Genomic DNA, 17,519 nt, shown 5'->3' on the forward strand with positions numbered 1-17,519 from the left:
GGATTTTGATTTGTTCGCCATAAGTTGGCAGGGTATGCTCAGACGTGAGTCCCTTGCTCACTTTGCCACTGGATTCAAGCCAGCCTGGCTGAAGACGGCTGAAATGCCAGAAACCGGTCCGTGGAAGCTTGTTTCCGGTCCAGGGAAGACATGGCTTGGCAGTTCGGACTGGACTGTTCCCATGAGGCACAGGGTCAGACTGATTTGCATATGGCCATGTCTGAACTGGGGTGGCAGAGTGGGCTAAAGAATGGTGATGGATTAAACCCAGATCAGTTGACTGGGGGTGAGTGCTTGCAATGTTCAACACTCCGTCCATCATTTTCTTTGGTTTTAACTTTCTAAAAGTGGCAATTCTAAAATAGTAATGTAAATCGGACTTTACCAGTCAAGAGGATTTATCAGTACCATTCCAAATAAAGGAAACATGAAAAAGCTACTCCTTTCTCTTCAGGAATTACAGCTTAAAGGTATTTTAAGGAAGTCCCAATTCTAGTTTATGAGAGGAATAGGCCTCACAGCAGTAAAAATTTAATTTAGCTGTTTATCACTACCAGGACATGTAAACCATGGGCCTTCTGTAGGGGTAACCTATGTGTACAAAAAGGGGAGTATAAGGCTTGGCAAATAGTTTTCATTGCCAAGTTGACGTGGCAGTAAACTGCACAGGCACTGCAGTGGCAGGCCTGAGACATGGTTGAGGGGCTACATGTGTGGGTGGCACAATTAGAGCCGCAGACCCACTAGTAGCATTTCATTTACAGGCCCTGGGCACATGTAGTGCTCTTTCTGAGGGGCTTATAAGCAAATTACATATGCCAATTGGTAATGAGGAAATGTTACCATGTTTAGGGGAGAGAGCACAAGCCCCTAAGCACCGATTAGCAGTGTTAAGGTGTACAGAGTCCTAAAGCCAACAAAAACCCATATCGAAAATTGGAGGGAGACAGGCACAAAGTTGGGGAAAGACAACCCTAAGGCTGCCAGGTCTAACAAACAGCTTGAGACTGCTGCAACATAAAGAGTTTGAGTCCCTGATAAAGCTAACTCAGTCTTTCATCCTTCTGAGGAAGATAATTCAAGTATAGTTAAACTGGATAATAGCAATACCAGATATTTTTACAATACTTTGGATTTGAAACTGCAAAATGGGTGCATACCTGCAACAGGGCAAGCAGAATTAAACATCTACAGACATCCAGGCACACAAAACACAAAATATGTCTTTTCACCACAAATCCTCAGATAAGTGTATAGCTAATCATAAAATGCAAATGAAAATACACTATTTTCTGCTTTTAAATCACAGCAGAATCTTCCTAAATATTTTAAGGCAATACAATACACCTGGAACCTCCTCTAGATGTTGTCATCACAGGGGTCATGCCCCCCCCCCCATAAACCAAATATCCCTGGCTACGGGCCTGTTTAATGTCATGTGTAGTATGCTCCTTTTCTGTACGTAAAGGGAGCTTCTTCTGCTCGGTTTGCATTATTGGGAGGAGGGTGACATAATTGTACAGAGGAGCAATAGGAGAGGGACTTGAAAACACCTGAACTCTCATGGAGTGCTTTAGAAAAAATAAAAAGCAGTTCTCTAAAAGTAAGCAACGGAAGTACACAAATACAGAGGCTATGTCCCAGGGGAGCGACAAACCCAAGGTGGGCAAGGCAAACCAGCGAACAAGAAGCAAGCACATGAGAGTGACAAAAAGACAACAAATGGTACGCAATGAATATGTTTTAAGCCCACTATAAGATCTTAGTAAGCTTACAGTGTGTTTTTTGCCACTAGGCAGCTTGCACTGTCTGGTCGGCTCAGAATAAAAACGCGCTAACAAGCTTCAGTCTCTTAATAGGAAGAGATCCACTTCGCATCACTGATCTCTATGGCGCATTAATGTGCCCACTCTGATCGGAGCACGTCAACTCAAGTATCCGTAAATCTGGACATTAAAGAAAGTTACAATATCAGGTATAGCCACAAACCACTTCTAATTATCTAGCATAGCTGTGGGTGAAAAGTCCTCATTCAACGGAACAGCCAGGTCTGGAACTAGAAATGGACAGGGAACCTCTGGTGGTGGGTCAGTAGAAAGGCAGCCTGTTGAATACACTGAACCAAATAGAAGGACCCCAAGCTACCAGTTACTTCACATCCAGTGTTGTATGTACATGATACAATGCATTGCCTGGTGCTAATTCTTGGGGCATCCTCTATATTAATAAACAGGAATATATCATCAGGGTATATGGGCTATCCAACATTGATGCTGTTAAAAACAAGCGCCTGTGGATCATGTAAGCATTAAGGGATGACCAGGGCCACCCAGACTCTCGAGGCTCATCAAACTAAAGTAGACCCCCACAAGGAGGGTCCTGATCTCATTGGGTGGGTGTCATTTGAAAGAAAATAGTCTGGGTAACACAGATCCATCTAGGTGACTGAGGAGAATGCGTTGATCCACTGTGGCACATGCACAGAACAGTGGTCTTGGAACAACAACAAGGGCCAACACCAGACTGGAGGCCTCCTGAAAATGAAGTTGAGTTTCAAAATGCTGATTGGTAGTTCGACTCCTACATTTGGAGAATCGCACACACTAATGCTAGATCAGAGCTGGTTTGGGAGGTTGACATGGTCTAATGGTCAGCCTTGGGTTTCTTCTTAAGTGGCATCAGCCTGCAGTAAGGGAAGCTTGTACTGGTTTGGATGTGACCTATGAGAGTTCAGGGGTGTAAGGCTGCGGTATCACTGCCACTTACATGTAGGCAAACACAGTTTTTTTATAAGTCCAAAGATATCCCCCTAGTAATGATATGGAGCGGAGGACACTCGTGTTCGACTGACCTCAAAACGTGCATCAACTAATGATGTTCATAATGATATCACTGTTGTGTTGCAAATTGTACTCTTTCACAAATGATGGAATATGGTATTGAATTGTGTGTGCACAAACATACCCTTTGGGATAGTCCATATTCCTTTAAGGAAGCAAATACCACATCTCATCTTCCACAAAAAACAATGCAAAATAGGAACATAGAGGTGCATTTGGAGAATAGGAAACTATTTTTGGGAGAAATGTGGGAAGTGTGATGCCTCTCATCACCATTAACCTCAGCAAGGGTTCCTTTTGGCTGGTTTTGTAACTGTATCCTTTCTACAGTGAGTAACCATTGTGAGTATGTGTACTGCCTGTCTCTGGTGCTTCAGCTCTCTGTCTGTCTTTTGCTCTCTCTCTGTCTCTCTCTCTCTCTCTCTCACTGTCTGTCTCTCTCTCTCTCTCTGCTTCTCTCTCTCTCTCTCTGTCTCTCTCTCGCGCTCTCGCTCTCTCTCTCTCTCGCTCTCTCTCTCTCTATCTATCTCGCTCTCACTCTTCCCACTCAACTCCGCCCATGGACTGTAAAAACTAAGGTTCAGTCTCAGTGATAAAAACACCTGAATTGCTCTTAACGTAGGCCCCGTTTGAGGATATACGGGCAGATTTCAGAAAACAATGTGTTCATCTTAGATTGTTTGATGAAAGGTTTGTGCCAATTAGTCAAGGGTTAAAGAGACATTTTATGGCGATTCCCAAATGTTTCACATCACATTCCAAAGATGTACTGCTCTCACAAGGGTTAAAAGGGAATGATTGCATCCACTCAAACCTGACACGAAGGCACCTATGACAAGGTTGATGCTGATCCTTGTTTGCTATATATTTTTTTTGAGAAAAAAAGAACAAGGTCAAAAAAGTAAAGCCTCGTCCGCAGTTTTGTTAAGAAAAACATGTCTGGCTTCTAGAACATGCTCTTTTTTCAGAGTATTATATAGCGAGAACTTGACCCGAGTCCAATCAGGTATCAGAGCGCTTTACATAGCACCAGTTTCGTTACATGAGGACACACATTCATTTTTTTGTTAGGCACGGGGAGATTAAGTGATTGGCCCAGAATCACAGGATGTTGAGCGTCATTACCGCGACTCGAACCCAGTTCACCTAGGTCCGAGGTCGAGCGCCCTAGCCGTTAGGCCAACTCCTCTTCTCTATAATGTACAGCCCACAAGAGACATCAACTGATGCTGTCGTGAAAACAGTTTTTGCTAGTGGTTGTAAGCACACCCTGTCAGTTACAGTGCCAGGAATACAATAATACACATTGCATCTATGCTCATTGCCAGCAGGAAACACTTGAGAGTAAATCAAGGGACACAAATTTACAAAACGTGTGAACTTGGTTTCTTCATAATACTTCTTAAGTTTTGTCCCCGAACCGATAAATCAGGAGCTAGAGTTCAGGTGCAATGCTACTTCCTCTATGGCTTTATCTCCATATTTAGCTGCTACTCTAAATGACCCCTAGGTCAGATATCAAAGTAATGTTTGAACAAATGACAAAAACTATTTAGAAATGTCTCTATCTCCTCTGCTGCTCAAGAAAATCAGAATGAATAGTTTGCTTAAAGCATAAAAGAAGAATATTCATTTGAAGTAAAACAAAAGCTGAAAAGACAAAAACATCTTTGATCTTGCATAAAGGGGAAGCCAGAACTCAGAATGACATCTGTTGAAATTGCATGGAAATATTAATCGAACCGTGCAATGCGCGTAAAGACTTTACATTACATATTTGTAGTTTGAGTGTTACAAACTCTGACATTAATGGTCTGCTCTTGACATGAATGAAAGTTTGTAGCACGAATGCTGCAGCGCAACATACGGTCTGCATCAACGTACGGAAATGTGTATCTAACTATAACTCATCTTACTGTTTAACAAAAGTGAAATATTTGTGAATACTAGCATCAAGGGGCGTTGCACAGAAAAGTGATTCTTTGATTATCCGAATGTTGTGCATTTGATCCGACCCTAATATTGATTTCTAACTTTTTTGAAGCACGAGTTGACTGGAACGTGCCCCATTTTCCGGCATTGAATGTGAATGTGAAATATAAAATATTTAGGGCCTAATTACGATGTGGTTTGGAACACAACCGATGGCTTGTTGGTTGTGGTTCGCACCGCATCTACTGCTGCGGTCTGACAGAAGCATTACGAAGTGTGCGGTCGGAGGCACCGATCAACACTTTCCGTTGATCGAAAACTCATAATTTCTGCAGTCGGGATTATGATGTTGGTTTCTGAAAGCCTTGTCATGTCGTCCTTTCTGACCTGGTAAGGTTGTTAGAAAGCGAGGGGAGGCCTTGAAGGGACCTCTTCCCCCCTGTCCCTCCACATCTGGGCCTGGGGGACACCTATGGTGCCCCCTTGAAAATCCCTGCACACTGTGGGAGGCACTGTAAGGTGCCTGCCACACGGTGCCACATGGAAGAGGGATGTTCACAAACTCTCAATGGGAGCTTGTACTGGGGGCGGTTTCTGCCCACCGCACAAGCTCCCATTGAGAAAGGGGAGTTTCCGACCACACTATGTGCGATCAGATCGTAATTTGGTGTGCGGAACCACCGACCTATAGCCGGGTGGTTCCTTCACCGAAACGGTGTTGGTCGGAGACAACTCTGACCGACATCATAACCAGGCCTTTAGATTCTTTGTGGTGCTTTTCAATTCCAATGAATGTCCAGTTGATTAAAAATGCAATCTGTTATTGACATTATCTTAATCTATATCTGCAAATGTTCAAGTTGAAAGTATGTGTTACTTTGATGTTCAAAAATAGTTTATGTTGTGTGCATTGATAGGATTATTTAATCTTTCAGGCCTCTAATGCTTACTCCATATCAACAGTCAAGTGCATTTCACAAGTATTCAATGGCTATTCAACGTGTATCCTTGTGTGCAGTAATTAGCACATGTCCTTTCTCTTTACATCCTGCATGATTTCTAACTCTTAACGCCATACCTGGTAACTTTCCTGACTATGACCAATATAGTTTCTCTCCAAAAAGCAAACGTTTTAAATTAAAATTCCATTTATATTATAGTGTAACTTATTCCAAGCACAATTCTCACCAAGGCACCCCAAAGCTGCCTTTAAGTTGGTGTCAAAAGTCGGTCCCAGGGAGCTGGATCATCACATATTTTTAGTAATTATTTGAAATGTGTTAGAAGGTGGACTACAAGAAGGGGTAAATATGTACTAACCTCTAGCAATAAGGCCACTAACGCAATATAAGGTCCAGATAACTAATTATTCCCTTGCTCAACATTGGGTGTTGGCAACAAGCAGGCAGGCTTAACTTAGGAGACTGGCATGAAAATCATTTAAAAACACCAAAACACTAAATGAGTAAGACAAAACACACAGTAAAAATCCACAACCAATTTATAAAAAAGGAAATAGTGTTATGATTAAAATGGCACCAAACTTACAAAGATCCAATATAGGAAACCTAAGATAGAAATTTTTAAGGAATACACACTTATAAGTGCTTAAAAACATATGGCGCCACTTTGGGACATCTGGTCGCGCTTGACCAGGACAAAGTCAAAGTTTGAAGCAGACTGTGATGTAGACCTGGTCTCATACAGTAAGCGAGAGACCCCTGTCAAAATGTTACCTTCACTTTTCTGGAGGATTTCTCTGTCGTCGTGCAAGGCTCCTCTGCAGGCCGGGATTCGAGTCGATGATGGCAGCTTGACTCAGCACGAGGTCCTGGTGAAATTCTGAAAGTCTTGTACTCTGTAGTTTTCAGCGGGATGAACCTGAAATCCAGTCCGGGACGTGGTTCGACATCAGTGGCTTGACTCTCGTCAATGGGTCGGTCACCTTATGGAGCTTTTTCCAAAAGTTGCGCCAAACCTCTCCAAACTTCTGGATCTTCTTCCTGAAGGTCCTATTGAGGGTCCAAAGTGTCCAAAACACAAATCCGAGGCGCTAAAAGCTTTGAGATGGATCTTGGAAGTTTGGGACTACAACTCGCACAATTCACCTGGCCAAATCCTTAAAAGTCCACTAGAAGCACTCCAGGCTGGGGACTTCTTGGGAGGAAAAATAATGCAGTTGAGCTCTGTTAACCTGTTGCTTTTAGGGAATCCACTCCTTAATTATTTCTGAAGCAATGCAAAATCCTTAGGGTTGTAGTTCCAAGTGTGCAGCAGGAGCAGTCCTTCAGAGCGCAATCACTTTGGGGTGCAGACTTTGGGGCGCAGAACAGAACTTCTTCTCCTTGTAGATTCAGGCAGCAGATCTGAGTTGCTAAGCAGCAATATTTATTCAGTGTTCTGTGGTGACAAGTAGGGGGGCATCCCTGACCGATGGGATTCAGGCTGCCACACAAAAGCATGACAGCTTCCTCTGTATTGTGGCATATTCCTGTCCCACAAAGCACTGTACTTTAAAAATCAAGATGGAGAATTTCTCTCCTTGGGAGTATTAGCTGGCTACGCCAACCTACACTTTCCTTAACATTCCCTTTCCAGACCTCCTGCATATTCCTCACCTGGGCTCCCAACTGGCTGGGGAATACAGGCAGAAGGGGTACCCCTGGCTAGTAGTCTTACTGTCCTACTCTCTTTAAAGCCCTGTTTGATTACCCCAGCCCTCTCCTTGGCCTGTTCTCTGCAGCTTCGAACCTCCCCCACCAGATAACCTCTATGAAGGCCACTTATCACCTCATCAAAGCAGTTTGGTTAAGACTGTTAGGAACTGTCCAGTCAGAAGAGACTGCTAGAAGGCTATATTTTGGCTCACAGAAAAGAAAGTTCTACAACTTCTTTTTTGTTAGGATAAATTCAACAGTTGCAAGATGTTGGATTTATCATAACCAATCTTTTAAGTCCTTGAAATATTATTTTAGATCACTTCTGTCAATAGTTACGCTGTATTACAGTATTCACATGTTAGCCTATGGAGCTAAAATGTTACAATGGAGGTAAAATGAAATTGGTAGTTTTTCCCTCACAAGGGCATATAAAACATCTTTTACATTTTCTACATAGCACCCTACCCTGGGGGCACCTAGGGTAGACCTTAGGGGTGATTTATATGTAAAAATAAAGTAGTTTAGTACTTTGGAAGTACCTAAATCCAAAGTCAAATTTGCATGTGATTTCAATTTAAAAGCAGCTTACAAAGAAGGCCTGGCTTTTAAAATGAAAACAGGCAACACAGTAGTGCATACTTAAGTGCCTCAAAGCTGCTGGGCCTCTAAACCTACATGCTCTACCATATACTAGGGACTTACAGGTAGGTTGTCAGTGGGAATTGAAATTACACCTAATTAACATATACCTTTGTAATCAAAGCACTGGTCTGTGACCAGGTTCGCAGAGCCCAGGGCGCAGTCAGTCAGTTACCACCAGTATCAGTAAAAAAATGGGGATGATCAGGGCAAAAAAGGATGACTTTCTCCCAAAATGTTTCCATTTGGATATTCTGGACCTCATGTATGAGAGGACTTGCCTCAAGTTTGCACCAAGCGGCATGGTACGTGTGTGACGCAAACCTCTAAGTCAGATTTTTGAAGCCACAGAAAGCCACTTTGTGTGGCTCCAAGTGGCTTTAAAAATCTGGAGTAACACAATACAGCGCAAATCACTGTTCTGCTTTACTCTGTCCTGGGTAGGTGGTCCATGGACTTTGTGGGTGTTCCCATGCAGTTCACATTGATTTTGTTGCACTCCCAGATTTCCAGGAGCTTGCTCCCAAAACTTACACCTTTCCAGGGGAGGCGTAACAAGGAGAAATATCTCAATTCCTCCTCGTTTCTTCCTATACACCTCCCAGGATTGGTTTTGTGCAGGAACAAAACCAAAACAAAACAATCCTGCATGCAACACAGGCACCGTTGCACCATGGTTCCAGGGTGCCTGCATTGGTGCTAGGCTGTCAAAAGGGCACCAGTGCAAGGGAAGGACAGGAATGGATGTATTGTCCTAGATATTGTGCATTGCTGCCCTTTCCCTGTCACGCAGCGCAGTAGAGGTGCCGCTACAAGAGGCAACACTTTCACCCACCTCAGTCCCTGCAATTGTGAATCCATCAGCCCCCCGCAGGAGCAGCACACGTTCATCGGGACCACCAGGAGAGGATGTCAAGAATACCACCAGCAAGAGACGCAGAACCAAAAGTCCTCCATTGTGTGACTACCATTCACTCTGTGGACTATTTTCTGGACACATTTACCATTCTGGTGCCAGTTGTATTTTGGACATTAGATTTCAAACATTTCTGGACTCCAATAATAGTTTTATTCACCATGAGTGAATTTATAACTTTTTTCAGTTTATTTTGTTTACATCTTGTTTTAGTTCATTTGGTTTTGTCGAATAAAACAAAACTAACAAAGTCAAATACTGCTGTTGTATTCCTTTTCTCAAATTCTATATAATTTTTCCTTCCATCACACGAATTAAAAATAAAATGATTGTTTATTCATAAATATATGCCATATAACTAATGTTTCTCACATTCTTCTAAACCTAAAACAACAAATAAATAGCACAAAATCAACTGATGGAGGTTATTTAATTGTAAGAAATAAATGTTAGCCATAGTTTACTTTAAGTGGTGTGATACAAGAAGTTCCTACTACAATGATGAGACACATCAACAACTCCATACACTTAACACAAAAGGAGGGTTTAGCCACTGTGAAGGGAGATTAGTATGCTTTGGGTTGAATAACATGTGGTTAGAGCAATTTAACCAGCATGTATTGGCGGTACCATTCAACAGAAAACAAGTCTACTGCACTCTTAATAATTTCAAATCAGTAGCTGTGCAAGTTGTGTTTGTTCAAGACCTGTACGCCAAAAGTGGGTGTCTGTATCTGTCATAGAAAACATTTGTGTTCCCATTGTACTTTGCAACAGCAGCATATAATTGCAAATGTCACAACTTTGTAATGTGGAAATGAAGATGACATGGTGAAGGGTCCTAAAACGGATAAAAACAAAAAGATTCATTAAATCCCATTACAATATAGACACTTTACAAATGATTAATTTTGACAAGACATATTCTGAGAACATTCAAATAAAAACAATGTAAATGAACCCAGTAGCCACTGTGTCAAAACGCTGACCAAAAAACATCTTTGGCCTGTAGTCTTCAACTTGCCCTTTGTTAAAAAAAATGTCCAGCACAGACTGTCATACTCAGTAGACTAAACTTTGGTTTAACCTTAATATCATAATATATTAATTGATACACTTACACTAATGTGACGAAGTTGTCAATAACATTTTGATGTAGTAAATCAATCCCTTTCTCTTCACTACTATCATCTTCATTTGGCATTTCAACATCCTCACCCAGTAGCTCTTCATGGTCTCCATCCTCTGCGATGTACAGGATGTTCCATCACAGGGCTATGCTATGCAACATGCAGCAGGCCATGGTGATTTGGCACACCTCATCGAGTGAGTAGAGAAGGACTCCACCAGTATGACCCAGACGGCAAAATCTGGCCTTTAGGAGCCCAAAAGCCAGATCCACTGTCCTCCGTGTTCCTCAATGGACCTCATTGAAGCAGACTTCACCAGGCATTGTTAGATTCCCCAGCAGTGCTAACAATTATGGTTGGTTAGGATAAGTTGAGTCTGCTATTTGGAAGGGAAAAACGAGCCAAAATATGTAACACAATTGTAGGTTATTCAACTTGAAATGACCCAAATAACATATTGACCAAATGTACTAACCAACAAGCCAGAACCTCTCAGGTCCAAGTTGTAACATTCACAGTAGTATGCTGCTGTTCTGTAGTACAAATCAATCATGGGTTGATCTGGGGAAGCGTGCACATACACTTGTGATGTACAAATCAGGTAAGCAGACAACTTGCACATTGATTGAATGGAAGTTGATTTGATTGCGGTAGACTTGTTCTCTGAAATATGGTGGCACTAAGGCAATATGTGGGACATCAATTGCTCCAACCACATGTGGCAGGCGACCCAAACCATACAAATCTCCCTTCACATTCACAAAATTCTCATGTTGTGGGAACTGGATGAAGCTGTTGATGTGTCTCATCACTGAAGAAAATACTTCATGTAGTACACCCCTGAAAGGTGTTTGTGACATTCCAAATATACTGCCTCAGTGTCTTGGAATGATCCCGTGGCCACAAAATGATGTACTGCCACGAGTTTGACAATTAGTGTAATAGATATGGGATTTCTATTGTGAGTCTGAAGATCTGGCTCCAGCTGATGAATAAATCCAGTATAGTTTGCCTATTCAATCTGATTTACTTAAATAATTTCCTGTTCTTTCATGGTGGCAAGGTCTGGAAATACTTGGAACACCTGAGACTGTTGTGCCCTCACTCATATTTCTGCATTGAAAGTTTGTCAACATTTAACAAAATTTACAAACGTATTTTTGATAAATAGCTCAAATGGCATGTCTTGCTAAAACATTGCTTTATTAACAAATAATATTATTTAAAAAAAAGATTGTGTAAATAAATAAAGTTTTCAACCAAAATACCGTCAAGTGTAAACAACACTGCACAATATTTGCATGTAACCACAGTAACATACTACATTCAGTGATGTGGCAAGGGAGGGGGAAGTCAGCCCCGGGTGGCATGAGTTTTTGGGGCAGCGGCTTCCCCCAAGGTCTTGCAAAGGGCGGTCGAGGGCGTCAAATATAGGGATCGCGAGCACACCCCCTCCCGCTCTTACCTGTGGTAGTTGTGGGCAGCAAACACACAGACCGCCACAGGCGGCAAAAGGTGTAGCTATGCCACTGACTACATATAAATGTTTATTTTTAAATTAATGAGTGACATTTGCATTTTATATATGCAAACAAACTAGCCACCATTTTAAGTAGTGGTGACACACTAAACATTCACAAACACAGTATTGGACCATATAAAATGGCGGGCACCTGGCCTCGCCATCAGCACATATAGAAATTAGATGGCTGCGGTGAAAGTTGACTGAATAGTGGGTTGGAAACTCCAGGCCAGACACCGATCGAGTACATCATGTAAATGTACGTGGAGTTTTGAAAAATGCTCACTTCGCTTCTAATACTGCTGGCAACAAGACCTCCTCAACTTTTTCTGTTGTTCGACCTCTGGGAACCAAGATGCCAGGAAGAGCAGGTGACAGGCCCCCAACCTTCCCACCAGAGGAGCTGGAGTTGTTGGCAACAAGGGTCCCGTCTGTGTACAGCCAGCTCTATGGGTCATCAAAGGTCTAGGTACATGATTAAAATGTTCGCCTTTTCCACCAGACGCCGAATTTCGGAGGGATTTCTCCGTTCTCTCAGTATCACAGCAGCCATCGAAGTGCCAGATATAGGGTGGACATTCCATTATTTAAATGTTTTTATTACTTTGACAATCCGAGCTCGACACCTGGATGGCTACATGAAAATCTTCGGAAACTTCGTGAAGTGTGCATCCAGTAATATTGTTGAGAATGATGCCGCATCAGAAATGGCTTACAGATAGGATACAATTTTCATTATAATGATGATATGACTGGAGTTATTTGATAAATCAAAAAAGAGGAACTGGGGGCTTTTTAAGGTCCAGCATACATGCCCCTATAATGATCAATACAAGAAGGTACCACAGTGGTTGTCTCACCCTAGTTGTTTCTCGAGCCAGTTATTAATTAGCTAGTTTTAACTCACATGGCTGTCACATTTCTTTGAATGTATTATCACAATGGGTTTATAGCATGACATATTTTGAGAGGATACTCAAGGTTGTTCATGGTTTGTGTTGGACTAAATAAATGATTTATATGTCTAATGCATACTGTTTTATTTTAATAGGTCGGTCATTGAATTTCAGGTACCATACTGTAGGTTTTAGGTTGTGTTAATCAGGGTCACATTACCAGACAACCAACTACAGTGTAGATAGCTTTTTACTTTGGTCCTGACGAATTGCCACTAGAGCCTGAGGACTATTCAGGCAAGAAACATGCTGACCACTTGATAGTGCGCCATCCCTGAAACATTTTTTCAGGAGTGCGCCAGCCTGTTTTTAATCAGGTTGGAAGTCTCGCTAGTTAAAATAATTCTCTGGAGAACTTCATACCCTGTTTTAATACTCACTCGGAGCACTCACCTGCACCACATCCATCTACACACCTAGGCCCCTCACCCCCACGGCACCCAACAGCACTTTGGTTTAAAAGATCACCGGCAAAGAGCCCCTCATAGGGAGCCCGTCAGGCATTGAAGCGCTGACCTGATTAGGAGCACGCCCTATGATGAAGCATGACACACTGCCGGGTGTGTGAGGGCCATAATTCCAAAAGGAGGAATTCCTCATCCCTTCTGTAACTCTTAGGACTAAAAGACCACCCAGTCCTGTTGTCCCCTCCCTCCTCTACTCCTAGGAACTGCATACCTTCTTGTATTGGAATAATTTGATGCCAGTGAATTGCTGCCCTGAAGAAGTCCATTGTCTATTGAACGAAACCCATTGGCTGTTTTTTTATGAACATTAATATGATGCACTAATAAATGAAGAATACTACTGGACTACTCTAGAATTATTGTTATTAGCTACACAATATTCATGTGCTTATATTGTTCTTTCCTTTATATGTGGTGCAACTCTGGTCTTTGTATTTGTACACATGTTTACAATGTATTTGTAAATCTGTCTAACTGTCTTTTATATTAAAACACGGGCTAAAATGTCACTTTGAGTTCCTGGGTGAAGTGTAGTGATTGAAGTGAAGTGTCATTTATTTTTTACGTTACATAGAACAATGATGGCGTGAATGCTTAAGCACTTTATGATTAGAGAAAACAGAAGCTTGGAGCGTTATTTAGATGTGATCCAGGTCCCAAGAGATAGGACTCTATACATCCAGTTTAGATACGGCACGCTCCCCGTTAACATTCAAAAGGCAAAGTGGCGTAAAGCCGAGGACACGACAGAGAGCTGCCCGTGCTGTGGAACTCCGGTGGAGTGTGTTGCCCATGTCCTGTTTGCCTACCCTGCCTACAATAAAGCTAGGAGCAAATGATTAAAACCAATATGTAGTGCCATGGGCAGCCGCGATCACCGGTCTACTATGCGTATTTTAAAATCTAATCCCAGTGTCCTATTTTCTTGTGGAGTGGCCAAATTTCTAGGCCAAGCTTGGCAAATTAGGATTAGAGCCCAACAAAGTCTGACTTTACTATAGATATTTATGTCCCATTACTTGTGATTAAAATTATTTACCATTTTGGAATGTTTTATAATTTCTGAACACTGTTAATCACAAGGGGCCCGATTCACAGAACAAATTTAAGACAAAATCCTAAACTTAGTACCATTTTGGTATTCACAGAATGCACTTACTACTTCTGGTATTCACAGAATAAACTTACTACTTTTGCTATTCACAGAATGGATTTAAGACTACTAACTTTACGTCCGCACTCGGGCCGGAAATTCCTGCCCGGAGGCGGAGCTTCCAGCCCGGAGGCGTGGCTTCCGGGCCGGAGGCGGAGCTTCCGGCCCGGAGGTGGGGATTCCGGCCTGTGGCGGAGATTTAAAATCTCCACCTCTGGGCCGGAAGCCCCGCCTCCGTCCCGAAAGCCCTGCCTCCGGCCCGGAAGCCCCGCCCCCGGCCCGGAAGCTCCGCCTCTGAACCGGAAGCTCCGCCTCCGGGCCGGAATTTCCGGCCCGAGTGCGGACGTAAAGTGAGTAGTCTTAAATCCATTCTGTGAATAGCAAAAGTAGTAAGTTTATTCTGTGAATCGCAAAAGTAGTAAGTTCATTCTGTGAATACCAGAAGTAGTAAGTGCATTCTGTGAATACCAAAATGGTACTAAGTTTAAGATTTTGTCTTAAGTTTGTTCTGTGAATCGGGCCCATAGATAGCACTTGCACTTTATACATTGTTCACTGCGATGGATTATGCCACTCTATGTATATAGCGTCCCAGATTTAAGCCTAAATCTTTTATGAAATTGGTTAAATGTTTGCACCCATCTGTACTGTATTGCAAGATTTTATCAAATATTGTTTTACTGTAAACATGTTATTTGAAGCTTTTATGATACATGCTGTCGAATAAAGCAATTTGAAATTGAATTGATTAGAGAAAACATTAGTATGAGGTGTATGTTTTGAGCCCTACATTTTATTTGATGTGTATTTTGAGATATATCTATTTATTTGTATGAATTTCATGTGAAATATAGAAATTTCACATCATGTAAATTTAGAAAACACATCATATTTTCTTTATAACTATGCATATTTATGTAAATCTTTTATATACCAAATACAAATGATGTTTGCTATGTGTATAATCCCACAAATCACTCATTCTAGATCAGGTGTCTCCAACCAGTTGTTTGGGAGCTACAAGTAGCCCTCAGAAACCTTCAGAGTCGCTCACAGCCTTGAGTTTTTTTCAAAGTTAAGGAAAGGCTGTGTTCATGTGAATACATGATCATCAGGCTGCAGATAGCAGGGCTCGACATTGAGCAGTGCTCAGTCAGATTTGTGGGCCATGCTAGGGCTTAGTCACAGAGATAAACAACTTAAGCACTGTGGTATTCAACTCTTAGAAAAATATCCTTGTCACCTCAAAATTGGAGTTCTGATCAAAATGATGCTTACGAATGCATTAAATGGAAGACAATTAAATGGAAAGTTACCTTAAATATTAAGTTAACACATAATTTCTATTTGCTCCCATTTCAAAGAATTGCATTTACAAGCAGCAGGCCCCTTGCTCCCAGTTGACAGTATACATTGTGCCAGAAGCATGTAGGAAAAATACAGTACTTTTTTTTAAATTAGAGAACTTTTTAGTGCAGAAAAATGATCCATGATATGAAGTGTTTGGTGGAATGTTTATATGCACTTTTAATTTCTCCAAATTCAAAGAAACTACAATGGTATGTTTGTGTTATTCATGTAATGGTGCCACATATGGTGAAAGGTATGTCCTGTGCTGCAGGTTCATATGACACAGTCACCCATACAACTATATCCCAATGTTAATATTGATAGAATCAATGGCAATGTTTATAATGATGCACTTGCACATAAGAACGAAGTCACATCATTATTATCAAATTCGCCCGCCATAAACTCTCCACCAACACAGACTCCGAAAAATGTGATCAGGCAAGCTCTGCGAACTAGGCCTGTAGTTCCTGATTGACAGGTCACAGGTGCTGTGGCATGTAGCTGGCAGACAAACATGCAAACAGGAAACTCAGGTCCATCCCCAAGAAAGGCGCAGCAACACCACAATGGTTCAGGAAAATTGACCCCAATAAAGCACACATGGACACAGGGGTGCACGCATTCCCGAAACACCATAAAGTCAGATGGCACATGAAGTTAGGAACACACAGATAATCAGGACACAAAACACACAGTACATGCAGTGATCACTCACCCCTCATGCCGGGCACTCGGACACGTTACCCACAGGCTCACATTATGTCCACTCAAGGTCGAGGCCCACCTGCAATTGTCTTCCAGGGCCTTATTTATGACTCCACAGGGATGGTCTGAATTCTTTTACCAAGAAAGGATCACTGGAAATACTTTATGATACGCAAAGAAATGTATACAACTCTGCTCAGATTGATTGTACTTTGAGATGGTCCTCAGACAACCTACTGAAACTATGCTCCCAGCCGAAGTGTTTAATTAAACCAACTGTTCCTGTTTTGCCGAGCATCTCTTGCCTTTACTCTTTTTAAGCTAAATTAATATTTGAGCAACACCTTTCATATGCACACATGTTCATATATCACCAAAGACCACACTCTCACTGACACAATGGCAGCCCTTTTATAGTGCCCTTAATCATACTATTTAGTTCAAACCACACTTTACGGTACTAGGTGATTTCAATCACCATGTTGATGTACTTGACTGTACACGCGCTATAAACCTCTTAGAATCTATGCAAGGATTGAATCTTCCTCAAAAAGTTACAGGCGCCACTCATTCGGCAGGACATACTCTTGATCTAATTTTCTCCAGTTGGGTTGATCTTAATGTGCTTACACCTATGCCCCTCACTTGGTCTGACCATTACCTGATTCCGTTTGAAATATTCAGCTTTAATCCACCCAAGCTGCACCCTACCATCAGAGATCAGGGCAGAAAATGGCATAAAGTCACCAGTCTAACCCTGGAACATTTGTTTAGGAGCAGTTCTGATCCCCTTGTGGATGATCTCAATGCAATGGCATCTATGTTTAACAAAGATCTTACTGCCGCCATCGAACAAATTGCCCCGATGCAGATTCTTTCTTCCCGTCGTTCTAAACCCTCAGCCCCCTGGTTTTCAACGCTTCTACGTGATAGCAGAAGTAAATGTAAAAAATTGGAACGCGCTTGGCGTCGATTTTACGACCCAGAATCCAAACACCTCTATAGATCCGCTCTCAAAGAGTTTCACAAACTTAAACGCACAGTCATGCAACAGTACTATGCGGATAAAATCAAAAGTGCTGAAAACTCCACCAAGGCCATCTTTGATATTGTTAAGGAGTTTGCAAACCCCTCTGTTTTGGCAGCTCCGGTCACTCCCAGCCAGTCACTCAGCGATGGCCTGTCAGATTTCTTTCATGAGAAAATCATGAACATTACAGCAACTATTCAACAGTTCCCCATACAA

The sequence above is a fragment of the Triturus cristatus genome, chromosome 5_1, assembly GCF_964204655.1.
Source record: "Triturus cristatus chromosome 5_1, aTriCri1.1, whole genome shotgun sequence".
Classification (NCBI taxonomy): Eukaryota; Metazoa; Chordata; class Amphibia; order Caudata; family Salamandridae; genus Triturus; species Triturus cristatus.